The sequence below is a fragment of the Mus musculus genome, chromosome 3 (assembly GCF_000001635.26).
Source record: "Mus musculus strain C57BL/6J chromosome 3, GRCm38.p6 C57BL/6J".
Taxonomy (NCBI): domain Eukaryota; kingdom Metazoa; phylum Chordata; class Mammalia; order Rodentia; family Muridae; genus Mus; species Mus musculus.
The window spans coordinates 94300977-94310078 of record NC_000069.6 but is presented as its reverse complement, the minus strand read 5'-3'; the positions used below and the strand labels follow the sequence as shown (position 1 = coordinate 94310078).

At 39.7% G+C, this 9102-nt stretch overlaps 1 long non-coding RNA gene across 2 annotated transcripts in view; it reads left to right on the top strand.

Annotated features, from left to right (window-relative positions):
• Positions 1 to 25: 25 nt before the first annotated feature.
• The window catches only part of Gm36010, a 32080-nt gene continuing 23003 nt past the window's right edge, over positions 26 to 9102 (top strand). The window contains exons 1-2 of one of the 2 annotated variants that reach the window (XR_375841.3): positions 26 to 207; positions 4454 to 4518. This is a non-coding gene — a long non-coding RNA (predicted gene, 36010). The remainder of the gene's footprint in view (positions 208 to 4453; positions 4519 to 9102) is intronic. The other variant, XR_867460.2, reaches the window with a different exon arrangement.

Here is a 9102-nt window from a genome sequence, read left to right as displayed (position 1 = left end):
CTCTCCGAATCCGGGCGGACCGAATCCTCTACACCCGCTTTTGGTTCCGGGAGATTTTGCGTCCGGCTCTCAGCCACGGTTACTGCACTGGCGCAGCGAGACAGCCTAGTTTAGTTCCTTGTTCACAGGCAGTTTAACGCTCCAGCCAGCGAAAGACTCATCATCTCGGCCGAACAGGAGCACACACAAGGAGTGGATAACCACTAGGTGCGGGTTGATGGTGTTGGTCTTCTGGGTGTAGAACACGTGCACATACATTTAAAACTCTGTCAGTCTCTACTATTTAACAGGTACACTCTTCAGGTGCCCCTTCTCTCCGCACGCGCGCATATGTGTCTGTGTACTGAAAATGTATATCAACTTTTACTCTAGTAAGAACCGTCTCTATCAAAGAAATTGCTCTTGGTCTGGCTCGATAGAGTTAGCCCAAACTGTCTAATGGGAGCCTGTTAGTTTAAAGACTATCCGTTGATTCACTGATTTGTTCTTTCTGTGCTGGGAACAGAAGAATCTCAGTGTCCCACAAAGGAATACAGAAGCAAAGCAATTATTTTTGTCAAAGGGTGCACCAAGATCCAACTACAGTTAGCAAGCACACAGGGGACAGGTGGTGACTGCCCCACGCTCCCCTGACCCCAATTGCCCGGCGTTTGTTGTGATTGACTAGTTTTAAAATGATAATTACAAAGGAAATGAAAAACTAATAGAAGGAGTTGTGGATAGTCTAATATTTGGATAGTGGTGTCATAAAGCATTTAATTCTAGCACTTAGGGGCAGAGGTGGGTGGTTCAAACCAGCTAAGACAACATAATGATACCTTATCTCAAAAACCTAACCAAACCAAACAACAAAAAGCAAAACAAAAACAAAGAAAGGAAGAGAAATCTGCATTGAGTTGGAGATATGGTTCGTAAGTTTAAAAGCAATGGTTAGAATCTGAGCGCCCACATGGCAGCTCACAGCTGTTTGCAATTCCAGTTCCAGGGGATTGGATACCCTCTCTTTCTTTTGGTTTCTGTGGGCACCAGGCATGCATGTGGTGCACAGACAAAACACCCATATAAATAAAGTCAAATAACAATAATAATAGTTGTTCTCTACTCTGTTTCACAGTGAGTCTTATATGCCTTCAAGTTCTTCTGTCTTTTACCTAAGACACCCTTTTTTTGTTTGTTTTTTGTTTTTTGTGTTTTGTTTTTCGAGGCAGGGTTTTTCTATGTAGCTCTGGCTGTCCTGAAACTCACTCTGTAGACCAGACTGGCCTCGAACTCAGAAATTCAACTGCCTCTGCCTCCCAAGTGCTGGGATTAAAGGCGTGTGCCACCACGCCTGGCCAAGACACCCATTTTTATCTGAAAGCTTTCTCTTTTGTTGGAGGCTAGAGCTAGAGGTGCCTGACATGAAGGAATAGAGTTGGTTACATACCACAATTCTAGACAACAGCGAGAGTACAATAGGAAAGGGATTAGGGACTTTATTTTTGAGTTTCTAAGGTCAGAAAGACAGTGGTCTAATGACATCCTGAGAACTGCCTCCAGGGGCTAGGGATAGCTGCAAGATTGTACAGGGTAAGAACCAAATTGTGGTTGGGGTAGGTATGTAAGTTGTTAGCCCAGAAACTTGTAGCAATTTTAGGATCTGGTCGGGTGGCTCCTTGTCTTAGATTTCATCTTTCAAGGTCCCGATTGCAATTGGGAAATCATTAGCTCTGTGAGTTAATTCCAGTTCCCATTATAGGGTGCAAGCCTTCAGGGCTCACTGTTTCTGGAATTTGAGATATCCTAGGAAGTAGAAATAACAGAGAGAATGAATAAGTTAGAGGAACAAAATGGAGATCGGGCAGTGATTTGAGAAGCAGATGGAAGAAGATGGAAGCTGTTGATGTGTATGGCAGGTTTACTTAAAATCTTCGAAGTCAGACAGGAGGATCAGGAGTCCAATGTCATTCTCAGCCACTGTTGAATTTGAGGCCATTCTGAGATACATGAGACTGTGTGCATGTGTGTGTTTATCATCCTTTTATCATCATTAGTATCATACTAATACTTGTAGCACAAAGTCTTCCAACTTACTCTCTTCAGACCCAATAATCAAAAAATTTTATATCTGCATATGTATATCTTGCCACCAAGCCTGATGACCTGAGTCCAATTCCCATGATCTACATGGTAAAATAAGAGAAGGGACTCCTTCAATTTGTTGTCTGACCTCCAAACATATTCTGAACATGTATGCAGTAATGTGTGCATACACACACTATCAAGTAAATAAGTAAACAAATGTAATAAAGAATTATGAAAAGAAAACTTATTGCAACAACGTGGGTAAACTTGCACATGTTAAATGAAATAGGCGCCGATAGACTAATGTCATATGACCATACTTATAAGTATAATTAAAAAAAATAGAACCTGTACAAGCAGACAGTAAGATGGTTGTCAGATTCAGTGAGGAAGGGTTGGGGACTGGGGAGATGTTGGTTAAAGAAAACAAAATTTCAGTTAAGAAAGCTTAATAGGGCTATTATATAGCATCATGGCAACTGTAATTAATATAAGTGTATTTTATGCTCGACAGGCACTGATAGAGTGTCATCACTACAGAAAGTCATAGGTATCTGAGGTATTGCATATGTTAGTCAGTGTGTTCTAGCCATTCCAATGTGAACATGTTTTAGACAAAATGTTGTGTTGACTACATAATTTTGTTTGTAAATGAAAAGTAATTTGACATTGTTTTGTGTATCTTGTCTGTCTGTGTGGTAACCAAGGCATTCTTTTAGGTGAGTGGCTAACCTGAGTTACTGATACTGCCACTTTGCTGCTTGTTTCTGTGCTTCCCTTGGACCTGTTCTCACCAGTCATCTTTCAGGAAGGATGTCCCCTTCCTTAATTGTTATGCATAGGGCAAGGCCCTGAAGTGAGGATCTGGGTCAGTGAAAGGCAAATCTTTCCTTTGAATGGTTGAAGAGGTACTTGGAAGGAGGAAGTACATGCCCATTTTCAGGCTACTACAATTAGTTTGCATCATTGGTATTTTGATTCAGTATTTATAGTTATTGTATATTCTCTTTTTATTCCTGGAGCAGTCTGGCAGATGTTCTCATTTACTGGTGTGTGCCTTGGCCTTCCAAATTTCTTTTCTACTCCTTGAATATCCCATAGTCCTTTCTGTCTTGGTGTCTGTTGTCTGCTTGCCATGATTTGCCCTAGTTTCTCCCATAGCTAACCCCTCCCCCTCCTTTGGTGTCAATGTAGCTTCTGATTTCTCAGAAAGGGCTTCCCTGGACAAGGTGTTTGCAGTGTGACAGATGCTATAATTGCTTTATGTACATGATTATTTAATCTGAGTTAGACCTTCATTAAGTTGTCTTAAAGTAGCCAAAATTTCCTTTTAGGTAATTATCATAGTTATAATTCAATCTAAATTTGTAAGCTTCCAGTTTCCTTCAGAAAACCATGTGTTTGTTTGTTTGTTTTTAATGTTTCTTGGCTTTGTTCTGCGTCTGTAGTACCTAGGCACTTGAAAGCAGAACTTGAGAGGAGAAAAAAAAAGCCTTATCCAAGATAGGGTCTCACTTGGTCTAAGTTTACTTTGAACTCATTATATAGCCAAAGGGTGTTCTTCAACTGTTGGTCCTCCTTTCTTAGCTCTCCAAGTACTGGGATTATAGACATAAGCATCTGGTTTCTCTTGATATACATACTTCAGGAACCTGGATGTGATCTATGTACCAGTCCATCAGTATTCAGTCAAGTCAATGGCACTGGGTTCCAAATCCCTCAAGACTGAGGAATGGGCAAGAAAAAGGGGGAGTTATAACTGGGTCTTCCACTCCAGACCACTTCAACAGTAATGGGATGAGGGGAATGATAAGATGGGTGATGCGTAAGAGTACCTGTTGCCACGTCTAATGACCTGAGTTCAATACCTGGGATCCACATAGTGGAAGAAGATAATCACTCTTACAGGTTGTTCTTTAATCTCCACATGTGCTGTGACATAAACATGTGCACACACACACACACACACACACACACGCACACACACACACACACACATACACACAATCAATAAGTGTTTATAAAAACTTAGAATGATGGTTTGACAGTGGGGGTTTGAAAGAGGACCGAGTACTGACTAACCTAATTCCATTTTGTTTCAGACTCTACCTTTATTGCCTTCCTTTTGAGTTCTGATTGCTCTAGAGTCTTTCCTCTCTGTAGTTACCTTAGATTCCAGGAACAAAACACCTAATTGAACATAAACAAAGGGAAGTAATTACTCATTAGTCAGAGACCTTCTTGGTGCTAACAACTCTGCAAGGCAGATCCTCAGACAATGGACCAAGATAATGATAGGGTAGACCACAGCCAGACTAAGAGAGCCTGTATTGCTATGTAGGAGGCCTCCCCCACCAACCGAACCCTTGCCCTTGTTCCTCTTTTCTAGATTATGCTGAGTCTCCTGTAAGCACTTTGAAGATGGATTTTGGTCATTAGACTTGGTCCTTCCTGGTATGATCATATTGCTATAAAGCCCTTCTCTTCCTCCCCACCCTCCAAAGTAATTATAGTATGAAGAAAAGAGGGGGAGACATTTGGAAGAAGGATTGGAATTTTTTCTATCTAGACTTACTGTAACTTAATAAGTTTCATGGTTTTAAGTCCCAACTTTTAATCACTAGCTTAAAGTTCTCTTCATTAATAATGAGGCTAATTGTGAAGTGTCCATTATTATCTCAGTTTTACAGCTGAAGCACCTGGGGAAAATTATATGTTCTCATGCTATTATCAAATGCAGGATTTCATGGGTATTTAATGCATCCTTATAAAATTTCCTCTAAACTGTTTTTATTACAGAATGTTAATGTCTTTAGTCAGTGTTCTATTGCTGTGAAGAGACACCATGACTACAGCAACTCTTACAAAAGAAAGCATTTTAATTGGGACATGTTTACAGTTTCAGAGATTTAGTCCATTTTCAGCATGGTGGGAAGTGTGGCAGCATCGAAACAGACATAGAGCTGGAGAGGTAGCTGAGAGTTCTACATCTGGATCTTCAGGAAGTAGGAAGAGAGTGATATTGGGCCTGGCTTGACCATCTGAAACCCCCAAACCCACCTCCAATTACACACTTCCTCCAGCAAGTCCACACCTACTCAAATAAGGCCACAGCTCTTAATCCCTGTCAAGTAGTACCACTCCCTAATGAGCAAACATTCAAATATATGAGCCTGTGGGACCATTCTTATTCAAACTATCATAGTTGGTTTCATAATTATGAACACAGCTTTTGCTGAATTTAGAGTTCAAGACCACTGTAGGAGTTGTTATGTGGACACCTAATTAATGGATCAATGAAGCTGATACATGAAGATTCTGGCAATGAATTAAGTGTCAGAGATTCTTCACAGGATTTTCACTTAAGAAACCTTGGTTTGGTAGTGAATGCCTTTAATTCTAGACTGAACAGGCAGAGCCATACTAGTCTATGTGAATTCAAGGCTTGCTTGGTCTCCATGGTAACTTCCAGGCCATGGAGGGATTCATACTAGGATGCTCTCTTTCTCTCTCAAAAAAAGTTAAATGAGTAAATTAAAAAATATACTTATTTACTGTTGGTGTAACTGCAAATTGTGACTCTGGAAATCAGTGGGTGAATTCTCAAAAAGCTAAGAAAATATGTCATAGTATCCAGCTCAACTATTCCTTGGCATATGTATTCCCAAAGGACTTGACATTCTACTCCTGGATACTTATTCGATCATGTACAGTATTGCTCTCTCTGTTCACAATTTCTAGGAAATAAAAATTACCTAAATGTCCTTCAACTTATCTATTCATGATGGATAATGAAAATGTGATATACAAACTCAGTGGAGTATCATTCATCTGTAAAGAAAAATGAAATAATGAAAGTTGCAGGGAAGTGGATGGAATTAGGAAATATTATATTGATCAAGCATCTTAGTTGCTGTTCTTTTGCTATGAAGAAGCACCCTTTTTCTTGTACAAGCAAAGAATTTAATTGGGGCTTTCTTTTAAAAGATAAGTCCTTTATTATCATGGTGGGAAGCACAGTAGCATTCATGACAGTCATGGTGCTGGAGAAGCAGCTGAGAGGTGTACATCCTGATCCCTATGCAGCAAGAGGAGAGTAAGACCAGGCCTGGTGTGATGGTTTGTATATGCTCGGTCTGGGGAATGACGCGCTATCTGTTGGAGTAGTGTGTCACTGTGGGTGTGGGCTTTAAGACCCTCATCCTAGCTGCCTGGAAGTCAGTATTCTTCTAGCAGCCTTCAGATGTAGATGTAGAACTCTCAGATCCTCCTGCATCATGCCTGCCTGGATGCTGCCATGTTCCTGCCTTGATGATAATAGACTGAAACTCTGAACCTGTAGCCAGCCCCAATTAAATGTTGTCCTTATAAGAGTTGTCTTGGTCATGATGTCTGTTCACAGCAGTAAAACCCTAACTAAGACACCTGGCATGGGATTTTGAAATATATTTTTTTTAACGATTTATTTATTTATTTATTTTATGTGAGTATCCTGTTGCTGTCTTCAGATACACCAGAAGAGGGCTTCTGATCCCATTACAGATGGTTGTGAGCCACCATGTGGTTGCTGGGAATTGAACTCAGGACCTCTGGAAGAGCAGTCAGTGCTCTTAACTGCTGACTCATCTCTCCAGCCCAGGATTTTGAAATCTTAAAGCTCACCCCCAATGACATACTTCCTCTAACAAGGCCATACCTTGTAATCCTTCTAATCCTTTAAAAGAGTAACTCCTTGGTGACTAAGCATTCAAATATATGAGCCTATTGGGACCATTCTTATTCAAACAACTGCAGCAGTTAACTCAGGCCAAAATGACAAATACCATATATTCTCTCTCATTTGTGGTTTCTAGCCCCAAATGTTCCAATATTAGTATATAACCTGAGCTAACGTCAGACACCAGGAAACAAAAGGAACCATAGTGGTGGGATTCAAGAGGTGGAAATAGCAAGGTATAGATGATATGAAGGGAGGAACATGGAAGGAGAGGAAAAGATGGCAGATAGATAAATGTTAAGGATGTTTGAGAAAGCTATAGGGAGTCATGTTATTTTATATTTACCTAAAATTATATAAAATACACATATATGTATATGTGTGCATATGTATATAGTTTAAATGAAATTGTGCCATTTGGAGTGAAAAGGATCCACCCAAGAGCTATAGACCATCTAACCAAAACTTCAGTGTCAGACATGAGAGATCTCCTTTCAAACTTTTGGTCAGGGCAGTTCAAAGAGACTCCCTAAATAATATAGGCTATTTATGACAGCCTTGGTTACCTCCCAGAAGTTGACGGTGAGTTTCTTTTGCTGACGACACTATGACTTCACACACAGGGCTAGGAGCAATTATCTGTTATTTTTAAAAATTAAAATATAATTTAATTTTTCCTTCTTTTTTTCAATTCAGCAGGTGGCACATACATGCATGTATATATGTATATTAAAATGAATATATTATATATATTATGTATAAGTTAAAGAGGCCACAGATTTGAGAGGGAGTGAGATGGGAGAGGAGTTGGGGATATAGAAGTGTTGAAGGGAGGAGAGGGAGGAAGACATGACGTAATTATATTTTAATTTTACATTTTTAAATAAAATTTTGGACTGGAAAGAAAATGGATTTAACAAAATCTACAGAATATTTCATCCAGTAGTGACAGAATCCAAGTTTTTAGAATTAACTCATGAAAGTTTTCCAAAGTAGACAAAGTAGACATATTAGACTACTTTTTTTTTTGAGGCAGGGTTTCTCTGTGTAGCCATAGTCATCCTGGAACTCTATAGAGCAGGCTAATCTTTAACTCAGAGGGTTTTTTTGTTTGTTTGTTTTTCGTTTTTGTTTTTTACCTTGTCGGCGGTCTTAGGGTTCACATCACAGAGGGCAGGTGGAAGAGTTCTTATGCTGTGTGTGGGAAGCAGAATCAGGAACCACTGAAAGTGGCTTTCTTTCTGACTTTTGTTCCACCCAGACCCACTTTCCCTGGGATGGTTCCACCCATTTTTCAGTGGTGGTCTCCCCCACACGCTCCATAGTCTTTCTTGGAAAGACTCTCTCAGATTCACCTAAGGGTGTGTGAAGTTCATGAATATCCTAAGTGTTCACTTCCATTGGTGAATTCTAGCCTCTTCAAACTAAGAACTGGCATGCTTACTCTGCTGTACCTTCAAACTGAGAGATTATTCTGGCTTTGAAGAGGATCGGGCAACCCTGCATAACATTCTGATAAATAGTGAGAAGCAACATAATGTCCTGTGTACCCGTGGGCTCATTACATATCTCTCAAATACAGCCCATTGTCATGTTTGAGAAATTGTCAGTTTGGGCTTCTAGGCTGATATCTACACATGAAGTGGGCCTTCAGTGTGTCGAGTAGCCTCCTGATAACTGCAACCAATTACCAGCTTATGTGCAGATGCATTAGAGGTACAACAGATTCTTCCATTCTTTAATTATCCCTTTGTGTGTCCTTGGATGTAACTCTGATATCTGAGTCCTTAAAACCAGGCTGTCTTAGCCCAATCCTTTATTTTTAATTTTAATTTTGAAGTTACTTCTTCCATTTCTTTGGAAATGCTATGGTGTCATCACTGTCTAGACACAAAGGAAGAGTCACAGAATTTGTTGATTATTTTGATGAATATATTCTCACCAAACTTCAGTTGAACCAGCTAAGACAAAAGATCACACGCTAGTCTTCCAATGCTGCCATAGTAAAAAGCTGACAAGCTTAGTGCCTTTTCATAATGTATTAGTGAAGAGGACAAAAGGCAAAACTTCAGAAGGGCTCTCATGGAGAAGTCACTCCACCTGCAGACAAACTGACAAGTCATGGGATTTGGTAAGTCATCTGGAATGCCCTTAAAGAGAGAGTTAAGGAAGCACCATGATAGATGGCTTTAGGACACTTTATAGGGTTTGAAAATAGAAAAGCTAACTAACTTAACTGAAATTGGCTCAATACAGATTATGATTATTATCATTTTGGTATTTCATAATATCCTTAATAGCCAAAATGGCTTTCTAAAGAA